We start from the raw sequence: 14,884 nt of genomic DNA, 5'->3' as shown, positions 1-14,884 counted from the left end.
TTGTTGCTCTCTCCAAAGCTTCCAATTATAGTGTTGTTGCTCTCTCCAAAGCTTCCAATTATAGTGTTGTTGCTCTCTCCAAAGCTTCCAACTATAGTGTTGTTGCTCTCTCCAAAGCTTCCAATTATAGTGTTGTTGCTCTCTCCAAAGCTTCCAATTATATTGTTGTTGCTCTCTCCAAAGCTTCCAATTATAGTGTTGTTGCTCTCTACAAAGCTTCCAATTATAGTGTTGTTGCTCTCTCCAAAGCTTCCAACTATAGTGTTGTTGCTCTCTCCAAAGCTTCCAACTATAGTGTTGTTGCTCTCTCCAAAGCTTCCAACTATAGTGTTGTTGCTCTCTCCAAAGCTTCCAATTATAGTGTTGTTGCTCTCTCCTTCTAGTGTTGCTCTCTCCAAAGCTTCCAATTCTAGTGTTGTTGCTCTCTCCAAAGCTTCCAATTCTAGTGTTGTTGCTCTCTCCAAAGCTTCCAATTCTAGTGTTGTTGCTCGCTCCAAAGCTTCCAATTCTATTTCTTTCATCACCTCTTCATATTTTTCAGAACACAACACACAGAACATAGAACATAATACACAATTTCCATAGTTTTCTCAATCTAAAATTTTTGTTTAAAAGTCTCATTCTATTTCTTTCATCACCTCTTCATATTTTCCAGAACACAACACACACAACATAGAACACATTACACAATTTCCATAGTTTTCTCGATTTTTTGTTTAAAAGCCTCCATTGTTGCTCTCTCCAAAGCTTCCAATTCTATTTCTGGTTTATTGCTTCCAATTCTATTTCTTGTTTATTGCTTCCAATTCTATTTCTTGTTTATAGCTTCCAATTCTATTTATGGTTTATCTTATTCTTGAGAGAGATGTCTATTGTATTGTGAGAAAATTGTAAATCTATTACTCCATAGAGTTGTGGTGTATTTCTATAAGATTTCAGACAATTGTACCGGTTTGATCCTGAGTCGTGGCAAAGGATTGAGTTTGCTCTTAAACTCGTAAAAAGAGTAGTGTACCGGTTTGATCCTGAGCCATAGAAAGGATTGAGTTTGCTCTTGTATTCGTAAAAGAAGCGGTGTAGCAGTTGGGCTCGGGCTCTGATCCGAAGAAAGAGTCAGAAAGTTTTATTCAAATTCCCAAGAGGCACTTGGGGAGTGGAGTAGGTCGAGTTTGACCGAACCACTATAAAACTACGGTGTTATATTTTCTAACCCTTTTTGTATTTAAATTCCTCTTCTATTTAAATTCTAAATTGTTGTTAATTTTTTTTTACATGGTATCAAGTTTTATTGTTATTAAAAAAAAAATTATTGTTGAAACCCTCTTCACCCATTCTAGGGTTGTCATATCGATCCAACAAGCTCTCCATACAAACTGAATTAAACAGAGGAATTCGCATCTCAATCATGTAAAATTGATGGAATGAGAAAAGAGAATAAGGAAATAGAGAGTTATCCCATTTTGTTGTCGTTCGTCAATGGAAGTTCCCTTCCCTTGAGCTCTCACGTCCACCTCTTTACCCTAATCAATCCTTGTTGGTCTCCTTTTCCTTCTATTGTCAACAGCTGCTGGATTAGGATTTTCTTCTTCTTCTCTGGTTTCACAGCAGTTCACAGCAGCGAAGGCTGCTGCTGTCTAATCCGATTTCTCTCTCCAAGTGTGGCCCCTCCCTATTTTAGGTATCCTTTTCCTTTTATAATGCTTGTTTCTTCTAATTTAGGGCTGAGAAAGGACAAAATTGTCCACTTAAGATGTTTATAATTTGGTAGCGAATGATCCACTTGGACTTCTGATGTGGATTAAAATTTCTAGGTCATCCCTGAAAAGTTTACTTTCTGGATTGCTTTAGCATCAAGGTCGGCAATTTATTTGCAGATTTGAAAGCAGTGTTGTTTCCAGATTTGCTATAACATCATGGTTCAGCATAAATGTTCTAGAATTTTACCAAATAGTTCAATTAAGTGTACAATGAAGCTCGATTTATGGAAATTAATCTTCTTTCATATTAAACCACAATTGGCTATTTCATGTATACTAATTTGAATAAATGGAGCAATTAATGAGAAAATGGTGAGTATAAGTGCAAAATTAATGGCAACAAGACTTGATATAACTCTACTTTTAGAGAGTTATCAAAAAACAAAAAAAAAGAAGAAAAAGAAACAAGGTTGAAAATTACCAAAAGAAGAGACGAGGAGCAATATCATCACAACAATGAAAGCCAAGTTGAGACTAAGTTTATTTGCAATTATGTTGTATTGTAAATGGTTTGATGGGATGAGGTTAGTTTCATTGTTGTCCATCTCATTATATAATCTTTGGGACAATATTCAATTAATTTGCTAATATGAATTTTAGAAATACAACATTAAATGGGATGTTATGAATTTAATACACTAATGTTACCATTTACAAACTTAATGTGAAGATCACAAAAGGGATGCAAGTAATGAATTGGGATCAAGTTTTTATTTCTTCCAAAGGAGGGAAAGAATAAAAATATATAGATATATCATTTTAATCTCACCCCTAAGAAATATTTTTCGGGTTGACCGGTTACAATAGCTCAAGTCCACCGCTAATAGATATTGTCTACTTTGATCTGTTACAATAGTCAAAGCTCACTGTTAACAAAAATTGTCTTCTTTGATATGTTACAATCGTCCAAGCCCACCGCTAAAAAATATTGTCCGTTTTGAGCCGTTACATATTGCTCTCAGCCTCACGGTTTTAAAACGTGTCTGCTAGGGAGAAGTTTCTACGACATTATAAGGAATGTTTCGATCCCCTCTCCAACCGATGTGAGATCTCACAGTTACATTTTTATTATACTCCGAAGTTTAGTTTTCATTTTGTTATTGGTTCGAATATTTTACATTTTACTCCTAGTTGTCAATAATGCTCAGTTTGGTCTTTAGCGTTATCTTTTGGTTAATTAATTTCAAATATTTATGATGCTAATCCATTTTGTATCATATCGAAGAGATTCCTATATTCAGGCCGAAGAAGCAATGTCACTCGATCACTATCAAATCGACTGCAATCTTTTTTGTCCGTGAGCATCCCAATCCCAACAGAGCGTCTTCTACTTCTAATTGGTCATGAACTAGATCAGAATCATTCTCAACGAGTCCATAAGAAGTGTTCCCATTTTATTCATCGGGTCCGAATGGAGACCAAAGGTCTTGAACAAACGATCCAGCAGAACAACTCAAAAAATAAAAAGTATCGTTAATTTCTTCATAAATTTTTTTAAAATTTATTTAATTCTTTTAAACATTTATAGATATTAACCTTACGAATCAAAACATCGTAATTAGTAAAAATTCATGGATGAAAATGTAAATCATGTGTAGCGACTCTAATTTTAAGGTATGCAATATACATATTAGGAGAGTTTTCAAATGTTTTCATGAAACCTTGGAGCGTTTATAGAAATATTTCAAATATTTACATGACAATAAAATTTAAATTAATATACAATAGTAATTATGAATCATGTTTTTAACCGAAAAATGTTAGGAAAACAATGACTATTTAAAAAAACACCATAAGTGACCCTATTGTTAGGATAAAAAAATACACACATGCAAGTCTTTCCATGTCTAATGGGACCTAAAATCATATTCTGGTTTTAGGCTTAATTAAGACAAGGTCGTAGTATGGGACTGGTGAGGAAGGTGAAAACATTAACCATGTGACGACTGCAGTATTTTTGTGTTTTAAAATGCATCTACTTCAATTTGTTTTATGTTTTTGGGTATAGACAAGGTCGTGGCGCGCGAGAGGGACGAGGAGATTGAACTTATTCTGATCTTTTAATAACTTTCATAGTATTGTATTGTTTTGTTTAATGAATTGTGCTCATCTTATTGTTAGGTTGTGGAGCCTACTCTCTTATGTATAGCTTGGTCAACGGTTATATCCGGTTAAGCTATATTCGGTAAAGCTATATATGGTAAATAGATATATATATAGTAGATTGTTAAATCTGGTAAAGCTATATACAGTAAATTGAACCGTATATATATCCCATCCGGTAGAGCTTTGAAAATGTACTTTCTGTATTCTCTCTTACTGTACATACTTGAAGTCATCAATATAAATTCTTTAGCCAGAATTCTCCTTGCATTCTCTCTATCCTGTTCTTTGTGTTCATCTAGATCGAGTGTGTGCATTGTTGTGCGATCCTAACAACTGGTATCAGAGTTAGGCGAAAGTCACCACGATCTGTGAAGATGGAAAGTTCAAAGATTGGAATTGAGAAGTTCGATGGATCTGATTTCAGTTTCTGGAAGATGTATTTTGAAGATTATCTGTACCAGAAAGATCTTCACGAACCCCAGTTGGGAGTGATGCCGGATACCATGACCACGGAGCAGTGGAAGCTCAAGGATCGAAAAGCCTTAGGGATGATCCAGTTGATGCTATCCAGAAACGTGGCGTTTAACATCATCAAGTAGAAGACAACGTCAGATCTGATGAAGGCGCTGTCGAATATGTACGAAAAACTGTCAGCTATGAACAAGGTGTATTTGATGCGGAGATTGTTTAATCTACAGATGTCTGAAGGTGGATCTGTTATGTATCATATAAATGAATTTAATATGATCGTAAGTCAACTGAGTTCGGTAGAAATTAATTTCGAAGATGAAATTAAAGCATTGATTTTGATGTCATCTTTACCCAAGTCGTGGGATACTGTTGTTGCCACAATCAGCAGTTCGCGAGGATCTGATAAACTGAAGTTTGATGAAATTCGAGATGTAGTTCTCAGCGAAAGTATTCGCAAACGAGAAATTAGAAATTCATCTGGTAGTGCTCTGAGTGTTGACCAACGGGGAAGAAGTAAACCGAAGGGCCCAAACAAAGGGCGATCAAAATCAAAGAACCGAAAAAAATCTCCAAATAGACCAAACGTAACGTGTTGGAATTGTGGAGGAAAAGGTCACTTTCGGACAGGTTGTACAAGATCAAAGAGGAAGAAGAATCACAAATCTGAAGATGATGATGATTCTATAAATTTAGCAGAAGACATTAGGGATGCTCTAATCTCAGCGTGGACAGTTCGATTGAATCCTAGATTTTGGATTCAGGTGCATCTTTTCATTCGTCTCCAAATAAAGAGTTGTTCCGGAATTTCAAGTCTGGAAATTTTGAGAAGGTGTATCTTGCCGACAACAAAGATTTGGAGATTAAAGGAAAATGAGATGTCTGCATAAAAACTCTGACAGAAAATCAGTGGACATTAAAGGATGTCAGATATATTCCTGGTCTAAAAAAGAACTTGATCTCTATTGGTCAGTTGGACAGCACAGGTTATGCAACAAAGTTAGGAAAGAGTTCGTGAAAGATTATGAAGGGTGCTACGGTGGTAGCATGTGGCTCAAAATTTGGAACCTTATACACCACTGCAGGGTGTATGATCATAGCTGCTGTTGCTGAGAGTGCTTCAAATTCAAGTCCATGGCACAATAGACTTGGACATATGAGCGTGAAAGGAATGAAGATGCTAGCCGCGAAAGGAGTTTTAGAAGGTCTGAAATCTGTTGATGTGGGTCATTGTGAGAACTATGTTATGAACAAGCAGAAACGAGTTAGCTTCACAAGGACCGTCAGAGAATTGAAGAAAGTGAGGATGGAAATGGAACCATATGTGGAGCAAGGTTCGATGAAGCAAGTGGGAGTTGAGCTTGAGTTGCAAGAAAACTCACCTAGTGATGTTGTAGTAGATACTCATGAAACTCCTGAGACTACTGCTGAGGAACTAGATGTGGAGCATGGTTCCAAGACAACGAAGCAAGTGGGAGTTGAGCTTGAGTTGCAAAAAAACTCATTTAGTGATGTTGTAGCAGATACTCATGAAACTCCTGAGACTACTGCTGAGGAACTAGATGTGGAGCATAGTTCCAAAGCAACGAAGCAAGTGGGGGTTGAGCTTGAGTTGCAGGAAAACTCACCTAGTGATGTTGTAGCAGATACTCATGAAACTCCTGAGACTACTGCTGAAGAACTAGATGTGGAGCATGGTTCCAAGACAATGAAGCAAGTGGGAGTTGAGCTCGAGTTGCAGAAAAACTCACTTAGTGATGTTGTAGTAGATACTCATGAAACTTCTGAGACTACTGCTGAGGAACCAGATGTGAAGCATAGTTTCAAGGCAACGAAGCAAGTGAGAGTTGAGCTTGAGCTGCAGGAAAACTCACTTAGTGATGTTGTAGCAGATACTCATGAAACTCCTGAGACTACTGCAGAGGAATCAGCAGTGGAGCAAGTGACACTTGAACTGGTGTTGAGAAGATCATCCAGTACTATCAGAGTACCAGATATGTATGTACCATCATTACACTATCTGTTGCTGATGAAAGGGAACCACAACCCTTTGAGGAGGCCCTATAGTTGGAGGATACAACCAGGTGGGAGCAAGACATGGATGATGGGACGTCTAGGCTTAAAAAATGTGTTGTACTAAGGCTGAGTACGTGGCAATAGCTGAAGTTGGAAAGAAGACGATATGGATGATTGACTATCTGGAAGAATTGGGCAAGAAGCAGTACGAAAAAATTCTTTACAGAGATAGTCAGAGTGTCATACAGTTGGTGAGGAACTCGGACTATCATTTAAAGATACAACACGGAAGGCGATACCATTTCACTTGCAGGTTAGTGGAAGATGATGATGTGTTTTGAGAAGATAGAGGGTGCAAAGAATCCAGCAAACATGTTGACAAAATGTGTTGATGTTGGAATATTAAGGTTGTGCAAAACCTCAATTGGTATGGTGCAGTGAAGATATTTATGATCGTTTGAGAATGAAATTCTTGGTTGACTGGATCAGTCTCCAAGTTGGAGAATTGTTAGGCTGTGGAGCCTGCTCTTTTATTTATAGCTTGATCAACGGTTAGATTCGGTAAAGCTATATTCGGTAAATAGCTATATATAATAGATGGTTAAATATGGTAAAACTATATACAGTAAACTGAACCATATATATAAATCCTGTCCGGTAGAGCTTTGAAAATGTACTTTTTGTATTCTCTGTATTCAATCTAACTGTACATACTTGAAGTCATCAATATAAATCCTTTAGCCAGAATTCTCCTTGCATTTTCTCTATCTTGTTCTTTGTGTTCTTCTAGATCGAGTGTGTGCATTGTTGTGCAATCCTAACACTTATAGAGTGAAAAGTCAAAATTAAGTTGTAGTGTTGCTGTTCGCTGTTCGCTATTCGCTGCCCCCACAGATTCCTTTCTCTCCCGCATATAATCCCACACAAAAAGAGAGAGCATAGAGCTTTGACTCGACCTGTGGGTCCTACTAACACAAAGTAAGGACATGAGCATGAAGTGGCTAATCGAGAATGCTCATAACATCCTTATTTATTGATTTTAGTTGAAAGATTTTGATTTTCGGTAGCAAAGACATTTGCTTGCAAGATATATGACAACTAAAGTATAAAAACTTAAGCCCAACACTAGGAGATATTGTCCGTTTTGGCTTGATATGTATCATCGTCAGCCTCATAGTTTTAAAATGTGTCTATTAGGAAGAGGTTTCCACACCCTTATACGGAATGTTTCGTTCCCCTCTCCAACCAATATGGGATCTCACAATCCACCCCTTTGAGGGACTAACGTCCTCACTAACACACTGCCCGGTGTTTGACTCTGATACCATTTGTAACAGCCAAGCCCAACTCTAGCAGATATTGTCTGCTTTTGGCCATTACAAATGGTACGAAAGCCAGTCACCAGACGACGCAAAACATTGGTCGAAGTAGGGCTAGACCCTCTCCATAGTAGATGCGTCATAAAACCTTGAGGCTGACGATGATACGTAACGGCCCTATAAAACGTTCTATAAAACGACACAATTCACGCAGTCATCTCTCATCTACCTCAATCGCTCATCCACAATAATCAGACTCGAACTCATAGATCATAAACGAAAAGTAATTTTTCAATTTAATCTAATATATAATATTGAAATACATGGTTTTATCAGTCTTATTCATTTGTGTAAAGCATATTGCGATGAAAATAATTGTATTTATTGAATAGTTGTTGAGAGCCACTTCTTAGTTTTGAGTGGTGTCACTCATATTGTCATGCTGGAAGCTGAAGTGCGGCGGCGGGCTCTTAGATACGCAAAAACACAACCCAAGTTTGCACTCACAAACCTTAGGATTAAAGTAATCTTGGACAGTGTTGCACGTAATATGAATATGACTTCTTTGTATTATTCCCAATGGTTTGCTTGTCACTGTTCATCAAACAAAGTAATACTCAAATTAATATCAAAATCAATCTAATGACTCAAAAAATTCGATCAACCCAATCCAATCTGTGTGGTTCGAGTTAGGTTATGAACTTATTTGGACTAAATTCAAATAACTGAAAACTTTTATCATTGAGTTGGTTTAAGGGTTCTCCCGAAACTAGATTGGATTGACCGAACCAATCTAGTTCGAGTTCAGTCATGAACTTATTTGGACTATATTCAAATAACTGAAAACTTTTATGATTGAGTTGGTTTATGCTTCCCCCAAAACTAGATTGAACCAAAAGAATCTAAATTTATTGTTAATTTTAAAATATACATTTTTGTGTATAATACAATTATATATAAGCATTTATGTTGAATTGAGTTCTATTGAGTTCCTTCTTTGGTACCCCTAAAACTTATTGGTTTGAATCTTTATACAATCAAACTTACTTTTAATTTTAAGATATACATGTTTGCTTAAAAAATATACACAAAATTGAATTGCAAATCTTGACCAAACGTATGAAAATAAATAAACATATATTTTACAAACTAATGTTTTATTTTTATCCAAATAAAAAAATTGAATAAATAACTCGAACTACCTTAACCAACTATCTATCCCAAAAAATTTATGGTCGAGTTGGGTTGAGTTAGATTCATTATATAACAACAGTTGTTTATGCTAAAAAATTTATAATGCAAATAATTGGGTTCGGTCTAAAAAATGTCATAATCTGACCTGACCCGACTCAACCCTCAAACACTCATACATTTTTTAATAACTACAAGATACCTGTATCGAAGACGGTNTATATATATCATGAACATTGAATGCGGAAATACTTTATTTAAACTTTCATAAGACGACATCTTCATTTTAAAACACAGCCATGTTCTTACGTGTTTTGAAAACACTTTTAAAAACGACACAACAAAAAATAAATAAACGTTTAAATTAAAAGCATCCTATTCTAGCCTAAGTCTAAGAAAATAATACATCTACCCTATGCATGTGCCATGGTCTCGAATTGCGTTGTCGTCGTCAGCCGTACAGAAATGTCTTGCCTTAACCTGAAATAGTGGTAACACGTGGCTTGAGTATTTTGAGAAATACTTAGGAAGTGACCCCACTATTGGGGTTAAATGCAAGAAACATGCGAATGCAATGACGGGATCTATCATATCAGTCTTTTTTCCCACGATACTATACTAATGGGCAGCTTAGATATGTGCCATATACTCTACACACAACCCATACGTGCAAGTACAAGCTCATTAGACAGTTCGCACACCGCTGGACCCCTTTTCTTGTCGGGCGAGCCTATTCTGGTAGCTCCTTATGCCGGACACCCATTAGAATTAGTAATCGTCATGGCAGCATTATATAAAACATAATAATACTTCATCTATCTAGTGGTGTACGTGTCCATACCCTCGTGATGGAATAGGGGTATCCCCCAATGCATGAGCGTAATGCATGAAGTCCCAATATTTTTTCATTTCGTTATCATTTAATACAATCCCGCTAGCGTTTCATACATATCATATCGTTTTTCATATCATTTCACATATCGAATATCGTTCATATCATATCATTTCTCATTTTTTAGTTCTCGTATCATACATAGTTCTAACGAGGTTATATTTCATGTCATTCATATTATGTTGTATACATACAAGTTAAGAGACATAACATAACGTTTCATGCTTTTAACATAACATCTCATCATATACATCTCATACCATAATATATCGCATCACAATATATGATATCATAAACATGTAAATTTATCCCATATCTTGTACCATAACATAATTCATATCATATCACATCTTTATATATATATATCCATCGGTCATTCACATCTTGTATCATAATCATATCATATCGTAAACACACACACATATCATTGAACACATCGTACTGTAAGTATTATCATACAATTCACATATTATAACATATACATAACATATTATAAACATATCGATCCACAAATAATTAACACATATTGATATATATGACACGTGCAGAACCACCGGGCACGTCAACATCAAATATATATTTCATTTAAACACATTTTTCATTAATTCTATTCACAATTAATTTTTGCTAATTTAAAAGAAAAAGAAGATCTTACCAATAAATTTTTATCTCTTCTTTTGGTTAAATGATTGTAGGAGGGATTTCCTTTTTCTCTCCCCAAATAAATCTCCAGTTTTTCTTTTTCTGTTTGTATCTCCATGTTTTTCTTTTTCTGTTTGTATCTCCATGGATGTGAGAGATTGGATGGGAGAGAGGTATTAGTAATTGTATTTTTAATTATTATTATTATTATTATTTCAAAACCATAGAATGAATATTGAAAAATAATCAGTAAGTGACTCCAATGTTAGGGTCGAGAAATACACACATATAAATATGATTCGTGTATAGTGGCATAAAACATCATGTCTTGGACTACAACAAATAATATATACTTCGTGTATAGTGGCATAAAACATCATGTCTTGGACTACAACAAATAATATATACGATAGCTTACGAAAAATGCTATTGTAGACTTTTTATAGCGTTTTTCGTACGTCGTGACAGCCTATGTTATTAAAAGTCTAAGACTTTTTATAGCATTTTTTTACCGCTATAATGGATGCTATAATAGATTATGAAGCTATAGCTTATATAAATTGTTAGGAAAAGAGCTATAATATGTTTAAGATAACAAAAATATTATGCTATCTTTTAATTTATAATAACATTTTTTTTAATGTTATAATATAATATTTAAAACTTTAATCATATTTTATAATAATACTATTTAAACTTTAGGCTCAACAATATTTTCTTTAATATAATCTAATAGAGATATTATAATGTATTTACAGTGTATTCAATTAGATGTACATAAGTTTTAAGAAACAGAAACACATTACTAAAATCTACAAAAGAATAGCGACAATAACAGTGTCCAAGCTTTGTTCATCCAACTTTTTTAACATGTTGAGCAGCCGATACCTTTCTAGTGCATTATCTTCTTAGGAGCAAGTTACCTTTCTTAAGTGTCTGTTATTTGAGTAGGCATAATATCCCAACTTTGTCATAAAAAATATTGTTTCCAGCAGCACGTTCACTCTCTTTTATCGCTTTGTTCCTCCTGCATCCTCTGTACACAATCAATAATGAAGATATCAACATTGCTTTAATGTACCTCTTGGACTTAGCTTGATTTGTTAAGAAAAGAAAATCATAATTGCATTCATCCATCATAACCTCCACAAAACACACTTTTGTTATCCATTAGCAAGTGAAATGAGAAGAATGAAACATAAATTAAGTATTCCATTTGATTATTACGAATATTGCAACAATATTTCAGAATACTACATTTTCTTAATCAAGAGGAGTAAGACAGATAAATAGTTAAAAACTATAATAAAAAAATAAAAAATGAAAATTGAATTTTCTGGCAATGTCCAAACGAATATGGAGTATATGTTAGATTTTTCCAGTGAAATAACATCTTGAATTGTAGCATCTCATACAATCACCTTTAGATGCCAATCCTTCCCTCTTGATTGAGATCAACTCAAGAAGGTCAAAGTAAAACAACAGAGCATGGCCTTCAAGGATGCCAGAGTAAAAATAATCTAAACAGTTTTCCTCCTTGATTTTCTAACAACCATTTGTACGACCATGTTTAGATGTTGTAACATCGTATACAGAAATGTTGCTTAAACTTTATATAAATGGTATGTTGTAATTTGCTTATAGAAAAATAAAATTTGACAGAGTTTCATTAATGTTCTTGTTTTAAAAGTACACAAAAGGAAAAAAACAGAAAACTCTTTTAAAGCATTTATCACAGTATGAACGTTCTTCTTTGTTGCTACTACAAAAGGTACAACTCAAATGATCTACACAAGCTCATAACAAATATGGTGTGTAGAAACTATCAAGTTCGAAAGACTAGTTAAGTAAAAAAAAAAACTAAAACTATACTGTTCAAACTAGTTTTTTTTTTAATGCATATAACATCCATATATACATTTTACTTCAACTCCACAGTCCTACATGAGTCCTACATGATTTCCCATTTGTTCCATCTTGCACCAACCAAACCAAACTTATGTATGGGGGCTCAAGTTGGTAAACAACCAAGAATATAGCTAAGACAAATGATACTCTCGTGCTTTTGTTTAGGCCAAACCAACATAATCAAGAAATGTATTAGTTAATTATGATAAACAACTAAGAATGTAGTAGAGATACTGTAATAGAAAAATTGTAATAGAAAAATTCGTACCTGAATTAGGGACTTGGAGCAAAGTATGACCTAAAGATGATTTGTTCAATTGAACATATTCAAGTTCGGAAACAAACTCATTTCTGGTGGAATCTTTGCTTTAAAGCTGCTCCATGAGGGATTCAAGTATCTCAAGTGTCCGTAGAATCTCATTTCTGCTGAGATACCTTCTAATCTATTCCTTGACAGGTCCATCCTTGTGAGTTTCTCATATAGCTTGTTTGATCCTACTGGGACTAAACCAATCAGCTCAACCAATCAGCTCGTTCTGAGACAAATTAATCTCCTCCAAACCCAGGTCATGAATGGCTGAATTGATTGCTCTGCAGCTTGAGCTCTTTCAGGTTATGGATAGCTTAAATCCCTTGTGGTAAATATCTAGATAGAACATTTTTGGAAGATCCAATGTCGTGAGCCTTGTCGAACACCAAAATCCAAGGTACCAGAAAATTGATTGGCTGAAAGATTCAGAACGTTTAAATATAAACACCTTGTGGGCAATGTGTTGGGGACAAGGCCGAAGCATATTAGATGCAAGAGAAAGATAATGAAGCGAAAGTAATTAATAAACATTTCATCCAGAAGAGGCGCACAGAAGAGATTATCAGAAAAATCAAGAAATCTAAGTGGGTATCCGTCCAGATAAACCATTACGACTGGAATTAACCGTATGAAGACCGGGAGGTAGAACAAGCTCATGACTAAGATTGCCAGAAAGCGAGAGTACCTTGAGATGCTGCAATTTCTCAGACCCTCTTCCGGTTCTCTCTGGTAGCCCCAACCCATCGAGGGAAAGCTCGGAAACTCCATTGATGGGGTTGCATTTGACGAACTCCCAGGGACAGGGAGAATCATCTTTATTCCAAGACGGGTGAAAGGAAGAAGGGTCGTGGGAGGCCTGATTTGAGAAGAAGAAGACAAGATTGCTATCCGCGATCGTACTAACCCTAACCTAAGGAATTTGAAATCTCTTTTCTGTGTTTTTTCCTTATTTTCCCTTTTCCGTTTTTTTATTATTATTATTATTATTTTTTTTTTTTTATGTTTTCTATTAATAGCGTAATATATAAAAAGCAATCCTCAAAAGCTATTAAAGGGGCAATTTCTTGTAGTGGGGCTTTGGCTCTAATTTCATTTTTTTTTTTTTTTTTTGGTGGATTTGGATGCATTGTACTTTTCTACACATTGCCCACACACATGCTCCAGCTTGGGTTCTAGATGCTTTATTTTTTTTTTCTATTGAGGAACCTAAACCAAAGCTTGAGAGATAGTCATAAATATAATAACGAGGGATGTATATGCTCTCTATAAGAGAGGAGCAAAGATGTCCCTAGACCAACTAGATTCCATAAGGGAATTGAAAGTTATGTCAATGATAGATCTCACCTAAACCGTATCAACATAATATAATGATCGTAATCGTAATCACAATATAAATAATTATGACAATAATTTTTAGATAACTCTCTTTCTCTCTCTTTCTCTCTCTTTCTCACTTTTTCTCGTCCTTTAAAATTGAGCATTTTCTAAAAGTTCCTACTATATCAAGCTACTCTTTCTTTTTAAATAGAAACTAACTGCACACCCAAGACTAGAATGTTTATGAACTATGGAGCTATAGAGTTCAAGATAGAGTCGAGTCTCGATTTTTGACTCATGATGTCTTTGTCATGTATATGATTCTTTATGATATGTTGTTATGAATAATTTGTTGTATTAAATAGCTTGATGTGAAACGAGCATGTCAGTGTATCTTGTATTCGTATGATATACTATGACCCGAAACCTTGAGAGGCACACGAACTAAACAAAAATATTGTTTATTTATTATGAAAATCAAAATATAGGGTCACATCGATCAAGTTCTTTATGATCATCTTCATTATATTGATTAGTTGTTTTGAGGCATTTCTTTGATCTCCTTGTTGTCTTCTAAATAAATGTTCTTACTCATCTGTGAGAGTTGGAGTTGAAGTTGAAGGGATGCTTCTTGCCATGACAAAAGCAGATGTTTAATTTACAATCACAAAACACATTATCCCTACAATCATCTGCAGTTCTGCATGAAATACCTTTAAGATAGTTGCCTTTTGTGCCTATTGGTTTGCTTGTACCTGCATACGTAAATAATTTTCAATCAAATTTGAGCCATCTAGTCACATATAATCAAAGAGTACTAAATTTCAGCTCGATATCTAGGATTCTTAGCATTTGAAGGCTCCAACATTCTCCTGCAACATGCTCACGTTACCTAGTCTTCGGTTCTAAGAGGGAAGACAGTCCCGACATACCAACATGTTTTGTTCTCACTAACATA

At 35.0% G+C, this 14,884-nt stretch overlaps 1 long non-coding RNA gene across 1 annotated transcript; it reads right to left on the bottom strand.

Moving 5' to 3' along the window:
• Positions 1-11,154: 11,154 nt before the first annotated feature.
• LOC111439423 lies at positions 11,155-13,521 on the bottom strand. The gene is made up of 3 exons (XR_002709802.1): positions 13,295-13,521; positions 12,568-13,025; positions 11,155-11,427 (listed from the first exon to the last, which is right to left on the bottom strand). It is a non-coding gene; the product is annotated as an uncharacterized LOC111439423 (long non-coding RNA).
• Between the last annotated feature and the right edge of the window lie 1,363 nt (positions 13,522-14,884).

The sequence above is a fragment of the Cucurbita moschata genome, unplaced genomic scaffold (genome assembly GCF_002738365.1).
Source record: "Cucurbita moschata cultivar Rifu unplaced genomic scaffold, Cmos_1.0 Cmo_Scf00094, whole genome shotgun sequence".
NCBI lineage: Eukaryota > Viridiplantae > Streptophyta > Magnoliopsida > Cucurbitales > Cucurbitaceae > Cucurbita > Cucurbita moschata.
This window is presented reverse-complemented; position numbering and strand designations above follow the sequence as displayed.